Genomic DNA, 22,064 nt, shown 5'->3' with positions numbered 1-22,064 from the left:
TCAAAATCAAGCATTAGTCACCCAACTGATTTAGCCACCCAGGTGCTCCAGAAAATTTTTATTTTAAATTATTTGAATCTAATATCTTCCTTACTTTCTAATCAGAATAAATATATCAGTAATTGTATCTATAAGATTTTTCTTTTAAATTCGTATCACCTGCAATCAATAAAGGATTCTTCTAGCTAATTTTGAATATTTTGGTTTATTATTCTATCATATTGAATTTTATTGGACAAGTATTCTGCAACAATTTAAGGTGATAATGGAAAACCTCAGCTAAACTCTTATGTTAATGAGAATTATTGTACTTGTGTTTTACTGTATGAATGAAGTGGCTGATTGTTCAAGATACTTATTTAAAAGAGCTTTTTAAGAAAGTATTCTGTATATCTAAAAAAGCAGTATTTTTCTATTGAAGTTTTTTTTTTTTTTAATTTTTTTTTTTTCAACGTTTATTTTTTTTTTTTTTTGGGACAGAGAGAGACAGAGCATGAACGGGGGAGGGGCAGAGAGAGAGGGAGACAGAATCGGAAACAGGCTCCAGGCTCCGAGCCATCAGCCCAGAGCCTGATGCGGGGCTCGAACTGCGGGACCGCGAGATCGTGACCTGGCTGAAGTCGGACGCTTAACCGACTGCGCCACCCAGGCGCCCCGTGAAGTTTTTTTTTTTAATTTGTTATTTATTATTTGAGAAAGACAGAGAGAGTGCAAGCAGGGGAGGGGCAGAGAAAGGGAGACTCTAAGGCAGGCTCCACTCTGTCAGTGCAGGACCCAAGGTGGGGCTTGAACTCATGAAACTGTGAGATCATGACCTGAACCAAAAACACGAGTCAGACGTTTAACTGACTGAGCCACCTAGCTGCCCCTAAAAAGCATTCTAAACTTGGAAAATGTTTTGTTAGATTTTGTTCAGAGCATTTGATTTTTGACAATTTGAAATTTTATTTTTTTCAAATTTCTATAATATTTATTTATATAGTAAATATGTTTTTTTCAGTTCTTTCTGACATATTGGATAGTTTCCAAATTGTGTAATTTAAAATTAAATGTAGAAAAAAATTAACATGTACTGAACTAACTCTACAAAAGACACTGTTCAAAGCACTTTACTCATAGTCTAATATCTAAACTTGAGGCAGGTACAATCCCAACTTTCTCCACTTCACTGATGAAAAAATTGAGCCATAGGTAAAATAACTTGTTCATGGTTATATAATAACTGATAGAGCCAAGAGTTCATCTTTAAGTAGTTGGATTCTAGGGCCATAATGCTATGAATTAATATTTATAAACATTTATATTTATCCTTTATTTAACAAACAGGTAATTATGTGTTTCACTTTAATGAGGAATTGTGAAATGTCCAAGCAATACAGAGATCAATGTTTTCACTTTCTTTAAATGATACCAGTTTCCATCACTCTATAAAATGTTCTTACTCTATACAATTTCAAGTCACATTGTAAGAAAAAAAAATGAAAATGATATTTTAAAGATAACTTCCAGAGAACACCCTTCAGTACAGTCTCTATCTTGTTTTCTATATTGCAGAAATTTGTTGCACACACATACATGTAATAAAGCACCTACTGAAAGCCTTTAGTCATCACAAGCATTTAAAAAAAAGACATTCTGGACGCAGCAAAAACATGTGGCGTCACCTTCTGGTATGACATTGGAAACTCAATGGCTCTATCTCTTAGTTCATAATAGAAGAATCATCTAACCCCAGGTTGGAAGCTGCAACATATCCTACCAATAAGGTTTTAATAGTAAAAATTCCTTGATTCTGGATGCCATGCATGTTTTAATGGCCCAATATTTTAATTGCTTGGAGTCACATGAAAATATATCACATTTTAATAAGTTAGAATGCAATGCAAGTTCTTATAATTGTTCTTTAATATGTTATATGTCCCTAGAAATTTGTTTTCCTTCTTTAAACACACACAATTTACTATTCCTCCGTTGATTCAGTTCAAAGATGAAAAGAAAAAATATACATTTTAATCACGATGAATTTTTCTGCTCAGTTTGCACAGCTTTCTTTCTCAGCCTTATTTATTTTTTTCTTAAAGTCACCATGCTGATACTTTTACTTTTTAAGAGGATTTTAGAAGATAGAAAAGCTAGAAATGAGATAAGTAAACAGAAGCTCAAAAATAGGAAAAAAAATGCTAACCTCTGGGGCATCCAATTATTTTCACTGTGGGATAACCTCTTGGCATTCATCTGTAGACCCTTCAAAACCGTGTTTTGTACTGCATAGTTCTAAAATGAGTGCTTTTAATTTTTTCAGTTTATGAAGCAGTGAGAATAAGGAGAGCATATGGCCTCAAATAAACTTTATCCTTTCGTGTTCTGCAGAATAAACTGCTACTGGGAAATGTTTCCTGCTTTGTAATAACTGATTTGATTTTTCCCCCTACCTACTCTGTAAATGAAATTTTATTGTTATGGTCCTTGATACTAATTTATCATTTAGCATTATGTTTAAAAAAGGACAAGAACCTATATTATTGCCGATGCTTGCTTTGCTCCACATCGTGGCAAGTGCTTTCAACAGGAGAATTTTTTTTTCTAAAGACCATAAATAAGCAATAATTCTGCAAATTACACATATCAGACTTTTCCTACAACTACAATTGGGTTGTGAGATATGAAATGCTCAGAAGTAAACCAAACGACATTCACTAGTAAAATCTATCCAGGCTTAAAGGGACAAACTGTAGCATAAAGACAACTGATTGATAGTTATTGCTAGAAGATAATATAGGTATCTTTTGGTACGAAGATAAATGTTATTTGGATGTGATTACTTTCGTGTCATTTCAAGCATTTTTTTTTTGAGAAATAGGAGACATTTTTTAATCATTGCTGTTTAGAGTTCTCAGCGTTATTTGTACAGGGAAGAGTCTTGACTTCTCAAAACAATTCTTGTTTCAGCTTCTCAGAAAATTTTTGGCTTTCTTCTTTGTTCTCAGACAGCCCAGTTTGCCTTGCACTTTTCATCGTACACCCAGCCCCTAACTCCTGTTGCTCCTTAAGGTTCCATTCTGAGCATTCTATCTTACTCTGCCTAGAATTTAGTTCCTACTATTAAACTTCTCCATTCATACGCATTCAAGGCATCTCCCAACTATACCCTTGACTTGCATATGCTCATATACACACACTTGCATGTGTTCTCCATCTTAGTCAATTTCACCTTTCTAGAACCATCTGTACAAGCCAGAAGGCTAAAACTCTCCTCTCCCTTTCCTTCTCCCTCTCCTGGACTGTGATATATACAGCTTCCTAAATGTTCTTATTTTTATTTTTCTATCTTTCCAAAAAAAATTAAAGAACAAAAGTATGTGGAAGAGACTGTTCACCAAGTTTGTTTTATATTTATAAATAAATACATTAACTAAAAAACCTAGACTTCTCAGCTTCCTGTACAGATGGGAAAGTCTATTGGGCAAATATCCGCTCAATAGAATGTGAAATACAATGATGTACCTCACTTCCAGATCTGGCCATATGAAATCCTACCAGATATTAATGACCCTCTTCATTTGTTGGCTGGCCAGAGGAAAGGAATCTGGGGGAAATTTTTAGGAGATTCTAGAGAAGTTCCTAATCAGAATTTTTTTTGCAGTGAAGGAAAGATTCTATGTCTGTACTGTTTAATACACCTACCACCAGCCACACATGGTTAATGAGCACCTGAAATGCAGGGAGGGATGCTGAGAACAGAGAACTAATTTAATTTTTTTTAATTTAATTAAATTAACAGCTGTATGAGGCTAGAAGCTACTGTAGACAACGTAGCTTTAGAGGATGGTGGGCCACAATATGTGAAAAATGTGAATCTCTTCGTTATTAATCACTTGAAGAAGTTTTCATGAGAGATACCCTATCCATGTCAGAATGTGACATTAGAGAGAAACAGATCTTGATTATATATTAAGCCACTGAGACTAGGAGGCTGTTCATTATTGCAACAAGTATTCATTCAGAACATGAGAAAGATGTTTTGAAATGAGTTCTAATAGTGACCGAATATAACTGAGTGTCACAGGCTTAGCAGTGGAATTAGAAGTACGGGAGGCAAAGAAACCAATATATCAGTCTAGGAAGCTAGATATACAGATTATGTGGTGGCAAAACAGTGAAGCCCCACCTGTAATTCCTAAGACAGGACAGTGGTCGCTACAGCAGCTAACTTTATGGGACATGGTGAGAAAGAATGAGAACACCGATATGAATGTTGGCTGCCTCTGGACCCTTTTCTTTTTTTTTAAATATTTATTAATTTAGAGAGAGAGAGAGAGAGAGAGAGAGAGAGAGAGAGAGAGAGAGACAGAGGGTGGGGGAGAAGAAGGGAGAGAGGGACAGAAAAAATCATAAGCAGGCTTTGTGTTGTCATTTCAGAGCCCGATGTGGGGCTCAAATTCACGAACAATGAGATCATGACCTGAGCTGAAATAAAAATTCAGACATTCAACCAACTGAGACATCCAGTTGCCCTGCTGCTGGACCCTTTCAACATGGTGTTCCAATAAGAAGATGAGAAGAATCAGCAGTTTGCAAGCAGAAATAAAAGGGAATCATATAGATCAAATGTTGAAACCTGAAAGGTTTAAACACATGGCTTCTTGGTTTCAAAGAATAAAGTATATTTAAATACTTTGAAAGATGTTTATCTCAAGGTGTGGCATAGGTGTTTGTTAGAATAAGTCTCCTGGTAATAATAATCCTAAGACCTGGAACAATAGGCAAAACAAAACAGGTGTTAAAAAGGCATTGGAGAATATCCAGTAATAATTGAATGGAATAATTGAATGGTTAGGACTCTGGAAAAAGGGAGTATATTGAGGTGACCCCTACATTTACTGGTACTTTTCTCCTCAAGCCATTTACTAATTTACAATGTTGGAAGCAAAGTAGTGAACAGAGGCTTACAGTTTACAACAGCACCACCTGCAACTAGGGAGACAAAAGTTTGAGATAAAGACTACGAAAATTACCTGAATTTAGGAATTGTGAACCTAGAAAATATGGAATTTGGAAAAAGAAATTAATCCACTCTTCTGTTTCTAGTTTCCCTTCGAGACATTTTTAATTCAAATAGGCACATGTACAAAGTAAAAAACTGGAAAAAAAATCAAGAAAATATCAACTCATAAGAGGCTAAAGAAAACCACCAAATATATATTTCAGTGGTTTAAATTATAGGGAGATTAGTATTGTAGAGACTACCAAAATAAATTTCACACGTTTCTAGTCAAGATTCTTAAAGATCTATACCCTTTATTAAAAGGGAAAACCAGGGGTGCCTGGGTGGCTCAGTCAGTTAAGCGTCTGATTTCAGCTCAGGTCATGATCTCACAGTTCATGAGTTCAAGCCCTGCATTGGGCTCTGCGCTGACAGCTCAGAGCCCGGAGCCTGCTTCGGATTCTGTGTCTCCCGCTCTCTCTGCCCCTCCCCCACTCATGCTCTGTCTCTCACTCTCAAAAATAAATGTTAAAAAAAAAAAAATTTAAAAGGGAAAACCAGTTTACTTACATAATATTTATACTACTATTTCCCTTGACTTGATCAAATTAAAATGCCATATACTAAAGTCCTAAAGACAAATATGGTGTTTATGAAGAAGATAATATCATTCAAATCATCTGGGAATTTTTGATACATTGTTTGGCTTTCAGTAACCAATCACTAGGAGTATCAGAGACAAGGACAAATAAGCGACTCTTTGCAGTCTGTATAAGACTTACCTCAAATAGAAAGTCAAAGATGACCTGGAAAAAATTGATGGAAAAATATATCATTTAAACTGTGAATGTAAAAAAAAAAGAAAAAAGAAAAATAAACTATAATTTTAAGAAGGCTAGAGTAATTACAGTAATATCATGAAAATAGATCTCAAGGAAAAAAGTGTTTTCCAGGTTAAGGAGGATCACTTTATTACAATGAAAAAGTCCAGTCATCAAAAAGGCAGAATGATTATAAATGTATATGTGACAAAGCTAATGTTGAAACGTAAGAACAGAATTTCAAATTGTTATTGTATATAAGTATAATTATGTTATACTTAATATATTTATGAACTATTACATAATTACATACAATATATAAAAATATATAAATATGTTTACACATAAATTTTATATTATATTATAATATATATAATATGTATATAAATATAATAATATAGAAAGAATTATATTTATATAGTAATTAGTTAGAAAGTTTATGGAAAAACTATATCTAACATAATATTTTGGTGAAACACTGCTGTTTCTTTAAAATAAATAAAAGCCAAGATGTCCATTTTTGTCACAACTAAAATTGTACTTTAGGTCCTAAGCAGTGCAATAAAGCATGCAATAAATAAGTATGTAAGTAAATAAAAGGGATATAAATAAAAAGGATGGTGTAAAAGTCTTTGTTCGCTGGTTATGTGATCAGTCATGTAGAAAATTCTAAATAATACACAAAAAACCTACTAGAACTAACAAGTAAATTTACCGAGTTCACAGGATTCAAGTATATAATGTATATAGTATATAAAACTAAATCATATTTCTAAATGCTATTGGTAAGTAATTATACACTGCAGTAAAATTAATGTACAATAGAATCAAAATTGATGCATTTAGAATATATTGTTTTTTAAAGTCCAAAAACTCTAGACTGAAAACTAAAAAGCATTTCTGCAGGAATCCCAAGATCTAATAGCCACACCCTATAATGGATTGGAAGACTCAATGTTACTAAGAGTGCAATTCATCACAAAATGGTCTATGGGCTCAACTCAACATAAATAAAATCCTACCCAGTGTATCTGCAAAAGTCAGCAAGATTCTCTTTGAATATATATGCAAAGTAAAGAATCTAGAAGAGTCAAAACAACTTGGAAATTGAACAAGATTGATTTACACTACCTTCCTTCAAGATTTACTATGAAGCTACACTAATAAAGACAACATGGTTTATCTGGTACAAACCTACTTTTATAAGGCCCATGAATAATCCACAGAAGAATCACTTTGAAATAAATCACATGCCTGAATATTAAGCTTATAAAAGGAACCAGAAATCTTTGTGACATTGGTTTTGGAAAGGGCTTATCAGTTTATAGACAGCAAAATTGTAAAAAGATGAAATGAATATTATCTGCATTAAAATTCTTCTTCTCAAAACATAAAAATCAAGGACTGTACAAGTCACAGAGAATACACATTTACAAAGTTAAATTTGCAAGATAATTGTGTCCAGAATATTTTTAAAACCTTTATACACATTGAGAAAACAAACCTCATATTTAAAAAAAAACCTGATAAAATAACTTGGATAGTAATTTATAAAAGCAGATATGCAAATGACCAATAAGCATGAAAAGACGGTCAATTTCACTAGTCGTGAAATAAATGTAAATTAAAACTATAATAAAGTATTCGTACATACTCACTGAATAGAATCTGTTGAAATCTATAGACTCTACTGAAAATAAAGTCCTTTTCCCTAAATATTTTCCCATAATATGTTTCCCCTAATAGGTTTCCTTTTGAAAAACAACTTTCTTTTGCTTTAACAAACATTTTATATTTCTTATTAGCATCTCTGAAATATTTTTATTATTATCCCTCTAATTATGTCTATTTAAAAGGGATTATTTTAAACTTCAATGTGTCTCTTCATGCATCTTTAGAGAACAACAAGTGAGGGCATGTGATATATTTAGATATGATTCCAAATATTAATTCCATTTTTTAAAAGTCATTATGATGTTTAACAATATTCATCTTTGTTTGTGTGTGTGTGTGTGTCCAAAGGTTTGATAACATGTGACTGCAACCATGAATTTCACTTCAGGGTTCATAAGAAAAATTTAAATTTAGAAGGCACATTGACTAGCTTTCCCTGTTGCTATTCTATTCTGGGAAAGCTTACTATTTATTATTTCCAAAACATGTCTGCTAAAAACTAAATCTGTGACCAACCCAGTAGTCTGCCAAATCAAAAATGAACCCATTGGCGTTCATTTTTGAAGTGGTACATGGGGAATTATATGCTCAATAGCTTTTACTTTTATTAATATGATTCCTCATGCAAAGCTTTGCAAAATGTCTCACTATGTGAAAATCCTTTGCAATATCTGTCATGTCAACTAATGCTCATCACGCCCTAAGGCCAAAAAGGAATATAAAACATCCTCCATAATCTTTCCTAATTAAACACAACAAAACTCAGTAGAAGTAAATATCTGCTCAGCAGGGGCCACTAAAAGCAGTTACTTACAAAAAACTCAGAGAGTGATTTGTGAACTTAGGGTGCTATCATTTACCAATCATAATAGAATTATCATTAATAGGGAAACTTCATTGTAATGTATTGTGAGGAGTTCTAAAAACAGACTATAATTGTTTAAAAACAGGAATGAATACAAGCAAGTAAAAATCACGTATTATTTACCATTCATGTCCCATTCCTATTTTACCACTGTTGAATTCACTAGCCTAGTGTCTGAAGAAGAGTCGATACTCATAATTTTTGAGTAAACAAAACTGTAAATTGTTCTTTATTTAAAAATCTAAGTAATTATAGATTACAGGATAATTTAACTTGCTGCTCTCCAAAGCTGATTCCATCGTACAAAACAGATCTGATATGAAAAAAAGGTACTGTGTCTCAGTTGCTTCATCTATAAAATGGGTAGAATACTGTAACTGACCTAATTTTAAAGGTTGAGTGAAATAATCTAACTAATGTGTGTGCCATTTTGTAGGTCAAATATATGTCCTAAATATATGTTTGCTTATTGTTATAATTATTATTGAAGTTCTCTAGATGCCCAACACCTGTTTGGCAAGTTATCAACTGAATTTCTTCACCTGAAGAAATCACAAAGGACAGAGTACTTCATTTGTATCTGGACACATTCAGGGGTAACACAATGAATAGTCGCTACTTTTTATTGATTTCTATGAATTTTTTATACATTTTGGATATGTCTTCTGTCAAATATGTATTTTGTGAATGTTTTTTTCTCATTGATGAATTGACTCCTTCTTTCTATAAGGTACTTTTGTAAAATGGATATTTTTTCTGATTAATCTAATTCATAATTTTGTATCACTACTGCATTTGTATCTTAAGAAATCTTAATCTTATCAAAGTAACAAAAATATTCTCTTATATTTCTTGTAGAAAGTTGGGATTTCCATTTTTCTTTATGGCCATGATGACAATTAATTTAGTGTGTGTTTTGAGGCAGGAGCCAATATTTGTTACATAAATCTATTTAGTATCATTTGTTGAAAAGACTATTCTTTTCTCATATGTTCTGGAACATTGGTTAAAAAAGAGTATATCTCTATCTCTATCATCTCAATCATGCCTATCTATCTCTATTATCTCTATCTCTATCATCTATCTATCATCTCTATATCTATCTATACGCCACTTGTTTTATGGCACTTTATGGACTCTCCATTCTCTTCCATTGATTTAGTTGTTTATACTTACATCAGTACCACAGTATCTTATTTATTGCAATTTTTTGTAAACCTTGAAATTGGGTAGGGTGGGCCTGCCATTTCTGTTCTTCTACAAAAGCAAAAAACATGCTCTTTCAGGTGTTTTGTGAATTTGTAAATTTTTTAGAAGAAGCAGGGGCTCCTGGGTGGCTCAGTCCATTGAACGTCCGACTTCAGCTCAGGTCATGATCTCGTGGTTCGTGGGTTTGAGCACCACATGGGATTCTGTGCTGACAGATGGGAGCCTGGAGCCTGTTTCAGATTCTGTGTCTCCCTCTCTCTCTGCCCCTCCCTTGCTCGTGCTCTGTCTCTCTCTGTCTCAAAAATAAATAAACATTAAAAAAATTGTTTTAGAAGAAGCATACAAATGTTTACAAAACAAGAAAACCACGTGAAATTTTGGCTAAAACAGCATTAAGTCTACAGCTCTGTTTGGGAGAGAGGAGACCTCTTGCTGACTGATTCTTCGGAACTACCTTCATGTCCTATCTTTCTACCAGCAACACTTTTTATTCTTTCTGTTGGAGTCCTAGAAATCTCCCCATGCATCACTTACTTCATCTTCTACAAGTTTTTAGGATTTTGCTTCATTTTTACCTTCCTGTTATTTTTCCTCCTGTGCTTAGTGCCCATGTTTATATCCAACAGGAAATAGGAGAAATACATGCAATTATGTTTATGTTTATTCACATAAACTCTCGCAAGAATATCTCCATGTCTAAAGACAGATACTCTCCAATATTATGGGTTTGGCTTTCAGCTTTGTCCAGCAAAGCCAAGGACAGCAGAAAAGATTACTCAAGACTCCATGCAAGTCAAGAGAGGCGACAGGGTGGCTTAGTCTCCCTGAGCTGCTCTCAAACTGCTGTATTTATTGAGCCTACATTTAGGCAAACATTGCATAATACTTTAGTTGGCTATATGCCAGTAAGAATGTATAGAAAGCGTGTAGAGAAACAAGTTAGCACAGGGTAAAATATTCCATGTGATAACATGGTCTAAGGAATTTAGGAGCATAGGCAGGACCTAACCCCTAGATAAGCCAAGCATGGTCTGCTTTTTCAGCAGGGCCAGAAAGCAGTTTTCTGCTCTGCAATGAGTTCCCTATCATCTCCTAACCCAGGACATAGCTATTTGATTTTCCACACAATACACATCTCCAGGCTATAATTTTCCTATCGGGATTTTGCCTGCATAATTTCGGTGGTGCTGTCATTTCTGAGTCCTCTCTTTTTCAACAGTCACTGCTGTCACCTTTGTTATCATGTTCTCCTGGACTGAAACGTCATTATTCCCATGATCATCAACTCCTTGGCTGTCCCAGTGATCATACCTTTCATATGAGGTTTGGTCACCTACTTCTCATCTGCTATTAACAAATACTGAAACTTTTTATTTAGTTAAAATTGCTGAGAATAATCTAAGGTATTAAATTACTAAATTATTTCAGGCTTTCTGTCTGTTATTTCTGACAATAATCTAAGGTATTAAATTACTAAGTTATTTCAGGCTTTCTGATCTATAAATTTTGATTAGCTTAAAATTTTTTTATAATGTATCTTATACCCAAAGTATTTTTAATCAAATCAACACTGTGCATTTTTTTAATTTAATGTTTATTTTTGACAGAGAGACAGAGCATGAGTTGGGGAGGGGCAGAGAAAGAGGGAGACACAGAATCCAAAGCAGGCTCCAGGCTCCAAGCTGTCAGCACAGAGCCTGACACGGGGCTCAAACTCACCGACCACGAGATCATGACCTGAGCCGAAGTTGGACGCTTAACCAACTAAGCCACCCAGGCACCCTGTCACTGTGCATTTTTTACGTACAAACATTTATATTAACTTTATTTTTATTTTTATTTTTTTTTAGTTTATTTATTTACTTTGAGAGAGAGAATGAGCTGGGGAGGGGCAGAGAGAGAGAGAGAATCCCAAGCAGGCTCCACACTACTAGTGTGGAGCCTGATATGGGGCTCAAACTCATGAACCACAAGATGAATCCAGTGTTGGACATTTAACCAGCTGAGCCACCCAAGATCCCCATTTACATTAATTTTAAAAGGCAACACTTCATTAAGATGTCATTTATTTTTTAGGTGTACTATTAAAAGTATTTTAAATCTTTTGTTATATTTTGTCTTGTGGCAAAGGTATAATTTAATGTGTCTAGCATTCTTTTTAATATTTCTTTTTGTTTTTGTTTTTGTTTATTTCAAGTTTTTATTTAAATTCCAGTTAGCTAACATATGGTGTGATATTAGTTTCAGAAGTAGAATTTAGTGCTTAAACACGTAAATATAGCAAACACCCACTGTTCATCACAACAACTACCCTTTAACCCATCCCACAGCCCACCTCCCCTCCAGCGGCCCTCAGTTTGTTGGATTAAGATATCATTTAAAGCTATTTTAAAATTGTACAGAAGTATTAAATACTGATATGGGATGTAAAATAGTATATTATTAGCATTCATATCAGAGAGAGTATACAAATATATATATGTGTGTCTATGTGTTTGTAAGAGAGATTTTCAGTACCTATATGTGGTAGATATCAGAAAGTTTCAAATTTATATCAAATTACTTTCTAATGGTGGTGGATATAGGAGGACTTCTTATTTGCTGAGTTCACAGCAACACTGAGAGGCTGACTGCCTCCAATAATATGAATTCTTCTTTGCTTTTGGCTTCATCATGCACTCAGCATCTGCTCTCTGTCTCCCGAAAGAAAGAAAGAAAGAAAGAAAGAAAGAAAGAAAGAAAGACAAGAAAGAAAAGAAAGAAAAGAAAGGAAAAGAAAAAATGTAGAAATACTTAAGGATATATTAGCCTGCGTCTCATGACCACATACCCAAAAAATGAGAACTGTATTAAAAAAAAAAGGCAGGCAAGTGTGACAGAAAAACGTGGAAAAACCATTTAATGTTTTACACACAAATGTAAGATTACATATCCAATTATATTATATAATGGTGATTCGATGTCAAATTCTTCTTTCTCTCAAGTAACTAACATCTCATACCATTGCTGTGCACAAAATACTATTTTTTGTTTAGTGAATGTTCTTTATATTCAAGATTTTTTCTTCCAGTAAATCAATATATTCAAGTTTCCAGGCATTTGGTGTTAGGATATGGCATTCTTGTATCAGGTCTATTATTACTATTTGCAGACATGTCTTAGTCTTCCTATCGTTAAATGTCTAAATTAAACTTTAAGAAGATTCTTTTCTGGGGTTTGTCTTCTCTACTGCCTGCAGTTGACCTTTGTCTGTGTGTGTTATATGTATCTAACTTCACATAGTATCCTGGTTATGTTTTAGTCATTTCAAACACTATAACAAAATACCATGTACCAGTTGGCTTATAAACAACAGAAATTTATTTTTCAAAGGTCTGGAGGCTGGAAGTCTGAGATCAGGTTGTAGTGAGAGTCCTTTCTTGGTATGCAGACTTCCAACCTCTCCTTTTGTCTTTATAGGGCAGAAAGGGTAACAGAATATTCTGGGGTCCCTTTATAGGTCATTCATACCATTCTCAAGTTCCAATCATTTCCAAAGACCTCACTTCCAAATACCATCATCACATTGGGAGTTAGGATGTTGACACATGAATCTTAAAGATTCAAGCCATAACAAGATTATTTTAGATATGTCCTAACCACATTTTAGATATGTCCTATCCAATAAAATACCATTTAGAGGAATTTCTCCATGAATATGTTAAAGTTTCTGCATGGTTTGGGGTTTCTGAGCAAAGGGCACTGACAACCCAATTGAATGGCAATTATATATTGAAACTAGGGATAGTGCATCATTCTAGAGATATTCAGAGACTTATATCCCTGCAGCTATTTGCAATTCCATGATAATAAAGCTATACAGATTTCCCCCTTCATTCTCCGGATAAAATTTGTTTAAATTTCAAAGTAAAAGTCTCTATCTCTTGTCTTTTTTTGTCTTTCCCTCCCCACTCAGAGGATAGAATTTGCAAATGTGACAGTTACCTTATACGAACTTTAATTGTCATAATCCTGGGCTTACTTTCTTGAGAATCAATGTCACTACATATGCAGGTGATGTCTTCATCCACATAACTAACTGTGTGGAAAATTGGGAACTGACACAAATTGTAAATAGTAAATGTCTTTTGGTCTGATCCCTAAAGCTTATGTCTCTTGCCAGAGTATACATGTAGTTCATTCTTTCTCGCTCCCTCCATTGCTCCACATATAAGGTATTTCCATATAGACTTATGTTTCACATTTAAATGTAAAATTGTACTGTACTTTTCCTGAGGATCAGCTATTCTGGAATTTTCCTTGTAATTAAATACATACACAACTTGTTAGCTTGTTAGCTTGCAAAGAGGGCGCCATTCAGACCCCTCGTAATTTTCGACTTCACACTAGCCATTAGCCAGATGTGGTTATTGAGCACTTGATAATGTGTCTTTTCCAAATTAGGATGTGTTCTAAGTATAAAAGACAATTTTATTTCTAAACCTTAGTATAAAAATGTGAAACTTCTAATGAATAATTGTTATATTAGTTCCAGGTTGAAATAGCAGAATATTCAATAAATTAGGTTATATAAAATCTATTATTAAAATTAATTTACCTATCTACCTAGTGCCTTTATTTTCTCCATTAAATGTCGCTACTAGAGAATTTCTAATAACATATATTTGCCTTATATTTCTGTTGGGCAATGAGTCTAGATTTGCTAGAGTTGCTCTAGACTCTGTGGCCTTAGGAGAGGCATTTTAAATTCATTTTGGCTTCTGCAAGATGTTGTTTTTACTCAGAGACAAAGATGAAAACATAGTAATTCCATGGCACTTCATGTTTAACAGTTTTAATACTACTTGTTGGTAGTATTAACACAGCAATGGCTTAAGGGCATTACTATTTAATTATTTCAAGCTCTCTATCTTATGGGTAGCACATATTCTAATCACAATTTTTTCCCCTTGCTTTCGTTGGGGTTTACACAAACTAAAATAAAATATCACAAAAGATACAGAGATATTTGAGGATAAACTTGAATTGAAAGGATAGGAATTGTGGTAAAGTACAATGAGAAAATAAGTCATTTTGAGTATTTTATATTAAAAGTTATAAAACTCAGTGAAGTTGTTAGTGGTAATTAGGGGGAGAGAAAACAAAAACAAAAACAAAAACATCTGATCTCAGTCACTTCGAGAAATAATATACCAGTTTTTTCATCTTTAGGATCAATGAGGTAACACTGGAAACTAAAGCAAAAAGATCAGCATGTTAATGGGACAAGGGCAGATAAACTGTGACCTCTAAGCTGCCTAAATTTATCGTTTTTCTCCAAAATTACTTTTACCTTAAATACCCATTTTCCCCTTGATAGAGTATCTCATGCATTTTCTAGAAACAAAATGTATTTTTTGAAACTTTTTAAAAGAGACAGACTGCCAAGAAAAAGAAATATTAAACACAATTAATAACGAATCTTTATGACACTTTAGAAAATATAGTAAATACATCATGAAAGTATACACATAATTATTTTTACTTTAATCTGAAAATGGTGGCATACAGTTTTAGGACAAATTTTTGACTTATAAAAAGGGCTCAAAAGAATGCCAGTGCCGATGGTGCAAATTCTCCTTCCACGGTGAGAATGTTGGTAGTCAAGGAATTAACAACGTCCATGATAGCTTAAAAAATTCACAAGTGATAGCGTCTCCGTGAGAAAAGAATTCCTGAAATGAAATAAAAAATTCAGAGCATATTAACCTATGTTTTGTTGTGCCAAGTGCTTCATAAAGCTCATCATCAGAATTTTAACCCAAATGATTTACATTGTGCCAATCCAGCCTTTATGTAATTGATGAGTATATGCTTTTACAAAATAAGATTTAAAAGATGTGAATGAGGGGTGCCTGGCTGGCTCAGTCAGTAAAGCATGCAACTCTTGATCTCAAGGTTGTGAGTTCAAGTACTACTTTGGGTAAAGAGAGTACTTGAAAGTAAAATCTTCAAAAAATAAAAATAAAAATGAAAAAAATAAAGGATGTAAGTGAAAAAACAATTCATTAATGTTAAAGACTTTTTAAAACTTTTCTTGCATTGTGATTTTAAATAGATTATTTTCAATATCAATATCAATATCAAGATTTTTAAGGGTATAATTTTCATTTTGGTGGCTTATAATGGTCACATTGAAATGTGTACGTTGGGGTGCCTGGGTGACTCAGTCAGTTGAGCATCTGACTCTTGATTTCAGCTCAGGTCATGATCCCCGGGTTGTAGTATCAAGCACCAAATTGGGCTCCTCACTGGATGTAGATCCTGCTTCATATTCTCTCTCTCTCTCTCTCTCTCTCTCTCTCTCTCTCTCCCTCTGCTCCTCTCCCCTACTCATGCTCTTTTTCTCTCTCTCTTAAAAAAAAATTGTCAATATTGGGAAAAGTTTCAACTTCATCTTATAATTTCATTTATTCACATAACAAGAACTTAGACTTAAAAATATACTTTTTCACATCATTGAGATATCTTTAATACTTCACCCAAGAAAAATGGCATTTAATTTAAAAATACTAGACTATTTTTGACAAAACTGATTTGCAACTAAAATAAATAGGCTATACACCAAATAAAATACTTTCTGAAAATCCCCATACATATATGAGGATTTCAAGGGCTTTTTGCCTTTATCTTGTAAACCCCAAATTAATTTGATAGCTTCCAAAGATAGATGGATGACATCATGTATCATGTTGGGTAACTATGACAGACATGGTTGTCTTATCTGTCGCCTTATAAGTGAAAGTACTCAATCAAGTTGATTTAATTTTAGATGTCATTCTATTTTGGAGTCAACATAGTTATTAAATGATTTCTTAACCTTTATTGAAATTCTCATTTACTCATTCATTCAACAAATATTTTTGAGTCTCAGCTATGTATTGGCATTTTATTAGGTGCTGAGGATATAGCATTAAACAAACAGAATTCTCAACTTTATGCAATTTATAATTTAGTAAATATGTGATAGGTTGAAAACAAAAAAACTTTATATTTTTATTATACTTTATAAAGCTGTTTACTCATTTGAAATTGTAATAAAAGTAGTGATTGTTGGTATTCCATTTGAGCTTAGGTATTTCATGGCAGAAATACACAAATATTGACTTCATTATTCCCAAAATAATGGTTATTCTAATGTGTTGCTTTTAATCCTATGATTCTCTATCTCTCACTTTACATAAATACGACATTTAAATTTAAATTTGTACTATACTCTTCCCTGAGAGTCACCCATCCTGGATATTTTACTTGCAGCTAAATGAATTTTGGGTTGATTTCTATCCAATGTATTTATTTTTAAAGATCATTTTATTTGAGAGGTGTGGGGGGGGGCAGTGAGAGAGGGAGGAACAGTGAGGGAAAGAGAGAGAGAAGCCCAAACAGCCCAAACAGGCTCTGTGCTGTCAGTGCAGAGCCCAACATAGGGCTGGATCCCAAGAATCATGACATCGTGACCTAAGCCAAAATCAAGAGTTGGAGGCTTAACAGACTGAGATACTTAGGTGCCCCTCTATCCACTTTAGATAGAATTATCTTCACCTTTCCTTCCTTGAGCTATTTCAAGAACTTTTTCTCTTTCTATCATTACTCTTCAGTTATTTTATTTGCCCCAACAACTTAGCCCTATAATCAACCAATATTTTATTTATGACTCCCTGGACATGAAGTAGATTGAACAAAACTCCATTAATTACATTTTTAAACAGAAAATGTTACTCTAACATTTTCCACATAAAAAGAAATATAATCTATAGATTATGGTCTACAAATTGTCTGAGTTCAGAAGCACAGGGAGTTAAAGCAAGGCAAAGAGGACAAACACAACATTCGCCTTCAGATTATTATAAACTCAGGCTCTCCCCAGCTAAGAACCCCACCTCTCACTTTCTGGCCAGTGTCTAATTTCTCCACTCATTACTCAGCCCTGACAGACAGAGAGGAAAGAGTAAGGGATTTCAAAAACTTTATAACTATATCCCCTCCCTATAGATTCTCTGGAGGAAGTAAGTCCACCTACCTCTATAGAGAAAGCCAGTTTTGAAATTTTCACATAGACACAGACAACTTCTTCTTACGAAAAATAATTGCACTAGCTAATATGTACCAGGTATCTTCTGGGTATCAAACATATGGTAAGTACTTCACATGCATTTTTCACATTTAATCCTCTCACATTAAGACCGGTATATAGATAATACTCAATTTTACAAGTGAGGAAGCAAAGGTGTAGGCAGAAGAAATAACCAGCCTGGATCACAGAGGCAGTATTTGAAATCAAGACTTATTTTTAACCCATTAACCTTTACTGTTAATCACAATTATGTGACATATAACTAGTTATCATTTGCCAGAATATAAGGAAGTTCACTTTTATTCTAAAACTATAAGAAACAGCTTATTGGAAGGTCACTTAAGAAAGATTTTAAAAACTGGCAAAATTATTTTTGTCCTTATACTCAAGTCAATTTTATGTATTTGGAGAGAAAGCACTACAGGGCACTTAAAATTTAAAATACTAAAATAAACATGAATGTTTCACTAATTTTACATTTTCATTTTTTATATTAATGAAATTAGCAAAATACATAAAATATAAATATAAATGTTTATATTTATTAGTTTCTTTCTTTTCTCTTTTCCTTATTTCCTTATTCAATTTTTTTTTTACTCTATCTTGTGTAACAAAGTTCAGTAAGGTTAAAAATGACTTTTTTAAAATATGTGACAAATGTTTTGAGGGGAGAAAATATAAAGAAAACACAAGGGAAATTGAATGTGAAAGTGTCTGAATTAGTCAATAAATACTCAGGTAAAATGAGGTATGCCTGAAAGTTTTTCTCTAAAATGTAAGCTTATTTTGAAAGAAGCCTGTTATACAGAATGAAAAGAACATTAAGTGGAAGGCTGAGATTAAAATGTAGAGAAAGGGACTTTGTAAGTATGGTAGGTCATTGAGTTTGGGAAGGACAATAAAAGATTGCTGAGGGGCGCCTGGGTGGCTCAGTCGGTTAAGTGTCCGGCTTCGGCTCAGGTCGTGATCTCGCAGTTTGTGAGTTCGAGCCCCGCGTCGGGCTCTGTGCTGACAGCTCAGAGCCTGGAGCCTGCTTCGGATTCTGTGTCTCCCTCTCTCTCTGCCCCTCCCCCGCTCATGCTCTGTCTCTCTTTCTCTCAAAAATAAATAAACATTTAAAAAAATTAAAAAAAAATAAACATAAAAAAAAGATTGCTGAATGTCAGAGAGCATGGAGTGTAAATGTAGGATTATTATTTTTTAAGTTTATTTATTTAGAGAGTGGGGGAAGGGGAGAGGGAGAGAGAGGGAGAGAGAGAATCCCAAGCAGGTTCTGTGCTGTTAGCATGGAACCCAACATGGGGCTCAATCTCACAAACCATGAGATCATGACCTGAGCCAAATTCAAGAGTCCAATGCTTAAGGGATTGAGCCACCTAAGCGCTCCTGAAGTAGGATTATATACATGTATAAGAAGTGGCTGAAATATGATTTTAAGAATAATATTTTAAGGGAATATTGTGATAAATATGAACAACAGTGTACAAAGTGGATTAGAGTAGGAAGATTTCAACTGTTCTTGGAGTTTTAAGCATTCTTATTGGCATTATTACTACTTACACTATTTTTTTTTATTTCCTTTTAATGTTTATTTTTGAGAGAGAGAGACAGAGTATGAGCAGGGGAGGGACAGAGAGAGAGAGGGAGACACAGAATCCTAAGTAGGCCCCAGGATTTGAGCTGTCAGTACAGGCGTCATGACCTGAGCTGAAGTTGGTCGCTTAACCAACTGAGCCACCCAGGTGCCACTACTTATACTGCTTTCTTACCCTGGTGTGCTTAGAGAAAGCGATTTGAATCTCTTGTCTATCCTAAGTAACCAGAACATAAGGAAAAGTTCAAAGCACTGGCAAATTAAAAGTCAGGAAAAATTAATGTCACATGGTCAAAGAACATTTATTTTGTAAGATAACCACTAAAAAACATAAACAGAATTGTATGAATCGGTAAAGTCACAGTGTATCAAACACATTTGTATTTGTTTACAGGCGAGAGAGACATTGAAGTACCAAATAACAGACGTTTTACTGTATTTTCAGCCTAAAACATCTTAGTGTAACCTTAAATCATAAGCAAATTTCAAAATGGAAGACACAGAAATTAATATTCAGTTTAATTAAGGCATGCTTTAGTAATTTATTATGGAGACCTAAATAAGCAATTGAAATTATATTTTCTCATTATGAAATTAGGCTTTACATTGTAAATTTAAAAAATAAAATAAAAGTAAAATAAAAAAGGTCTATATTGAAGGACATAAAATTGAGAAAAAAATCCAGGGACTGCTTGAAAAAATTTTCTAATATTTAATGGTAAGCAATTAATAATGGTAGGATACTTATTTCATGCCAACTGTTTATAACAAATGTAAGTATAAAATCATTTGTTCTTTTAACCTATAAAAATGTATTTCATAATTAACTATGAGCAACATTAAGGTCAATGACGTCACTTCAAAATTTAACCTACTTTCAAATTTCTCCGACCTCTCAAAATAGAAACATTCAAGCACAAAGAGAAAAATGATCTCTTCAAAAAGTATACTTTTTGAAACTCAAGAGTATACTCAAAAGTATACTTCAGAAGAAGATGAAATCCAATTATGAATAGAATAAAAATATATTCTCCATTAAAAAAAAGCGGTAACTTTAGTATTTCTATTGCTTAAAATTTAGTTCCACTCATTTTTGCTACCTTCTTGATTTTCAGAACTAAAAATTCTAAATTATCTGTAAACTGAGTTTGACTTATGAAAAATTTTTAGGCTTCGTTCTTTGTCCAAAGGCACACACTAATAAAAGTTTATCTTGTTTCTTTTTATTCTCATTATTTATTATGCCAATAATTTCACCTAAATGATGCCAAACAGTTCCCCCATTTAATCATTGGCTTTCAGCTCAGAGTATTAATCACTCTTAAAGACAAGAAATTGAGGTTGAAATAAATTAGGGAAAGATGATGAGCTGAATATTAAATTTATAAATGGCAGTAACATCTTAGAGGAACTCTGAATAGCTCAAAACAATTTTTAAAGCATTTTAAATACCATATAAATCCTTTTAAATACCTTGTAAATGTCTTTTAATAAAACTATAAATTTCTTAATGACCTCAAGTATTCAAAACACCAAATTTCTGATTCTTGAGTTAACGTGTTCATTTCAAAGGGCATGTTATATGTAATAAAGAGCACAATATTATTAGTCATAATTATATTAAACAATTTTAAAGTGAATATATTTTAAAAGATTTAAATATAAAACATTCCAAATGTTTAAAATTTTAAATTACAAAAATAATGACTTCTGTAAAATATGCATACACACGTGAACGATTTTACCACATGACAGTCTTTCCAGTTGACATTTCAATTAGTCTAATGAACTTTTATTTTCAATTAGCCTAATGAAGGTTTTTCCTCTGGTGTAAAAGTTTGAAATACTTCATTCAAACCTAATGTTTGCTTACTTTTATGTAGTCTGTGTTATTACTTGGTAATTTTTTTATGCCTACATTTATATGTGTACAATCCATGAATATTGTTCGAATACCATACGATGATAAAGAATTCTGTAAATATCTAAAGAAATCCTGTCAAAAGGTAATATGTGCAGAAAAAATATTCAAGTTTATGAATTAAGGAATTTCTAGTAATTGTATATTATTCTATTATATATAAGATAATCTGGGAATTGCTAACATTTGATGAAAATGCCATTATGTCTGTGACCCAAAATATCTCATTACTGGTAAGTCTGAATTCTGAATATGTTAGTTATCGTATGTGATATAATATTCTTTTGGGAACTAAAGAGTCCAAGGGTCATTGAACCAAAAGTTCATAAAACTTCCTACTATTGATTGAGGTAGAATACTGATATCTAGCCGTAGACCCTTTTGCACGCTCAACTACAGAAAACATAGGGAAGTAATCCCTGAGAAAAGGGCAACAAACAAGTTGAGGTCTATAGTCATCTCAACTTGCTATCTGGAGAGAATTTGTAGAGCACAGGACAGGGAGAGCAAACCCAAATGTATCCTGGCAGTCTCCATGAATTGAAGAAGACAGAAGAAGAAAGAAGGAAGAAGAATAGAAAGAAAATGGTGAACTAGCTAGAATCTTCAGGACAGACTGTAGAGGACATCGCTTCACAGTGGGGAGAGGTGCAGCCAGATGGTGTTATGTTATGGAGATCTACAAAAGGTGCTACTGAAGTCTTCACATGAGAGCTGATCAGTTTCAACACAAGAGGAAACTACAACTGCTAAATGAAGGACCACCAGAAAAGAACAAATAGAAGCTGCAGTGGTCACAAAGTTCCAGAAATAGTGTGTGTTCTAATCAGCAATTGTGGGAAAACCTCATAATATCTGGAATATTGAATAGAATATTCAAAAA

The sequence above is a fragment of the Prionailurus viverrinus genome, chromosome B1, assembly GCF_022837055.1.
Source record: "Prionailurus viverrinus isolate Anna chromosome B1, UM_Priviv_1.0, whole genome shotgun sequence".
NCBI classification, from domain to species: Eukaryota; Metazoa; Chordata; class Mammalia; order Carnivora; family Felidae; genus Prionailurus; species Prionailurus viverrinus.
This window is presented reverse-complemented; position numbering follows the sequence as displayed.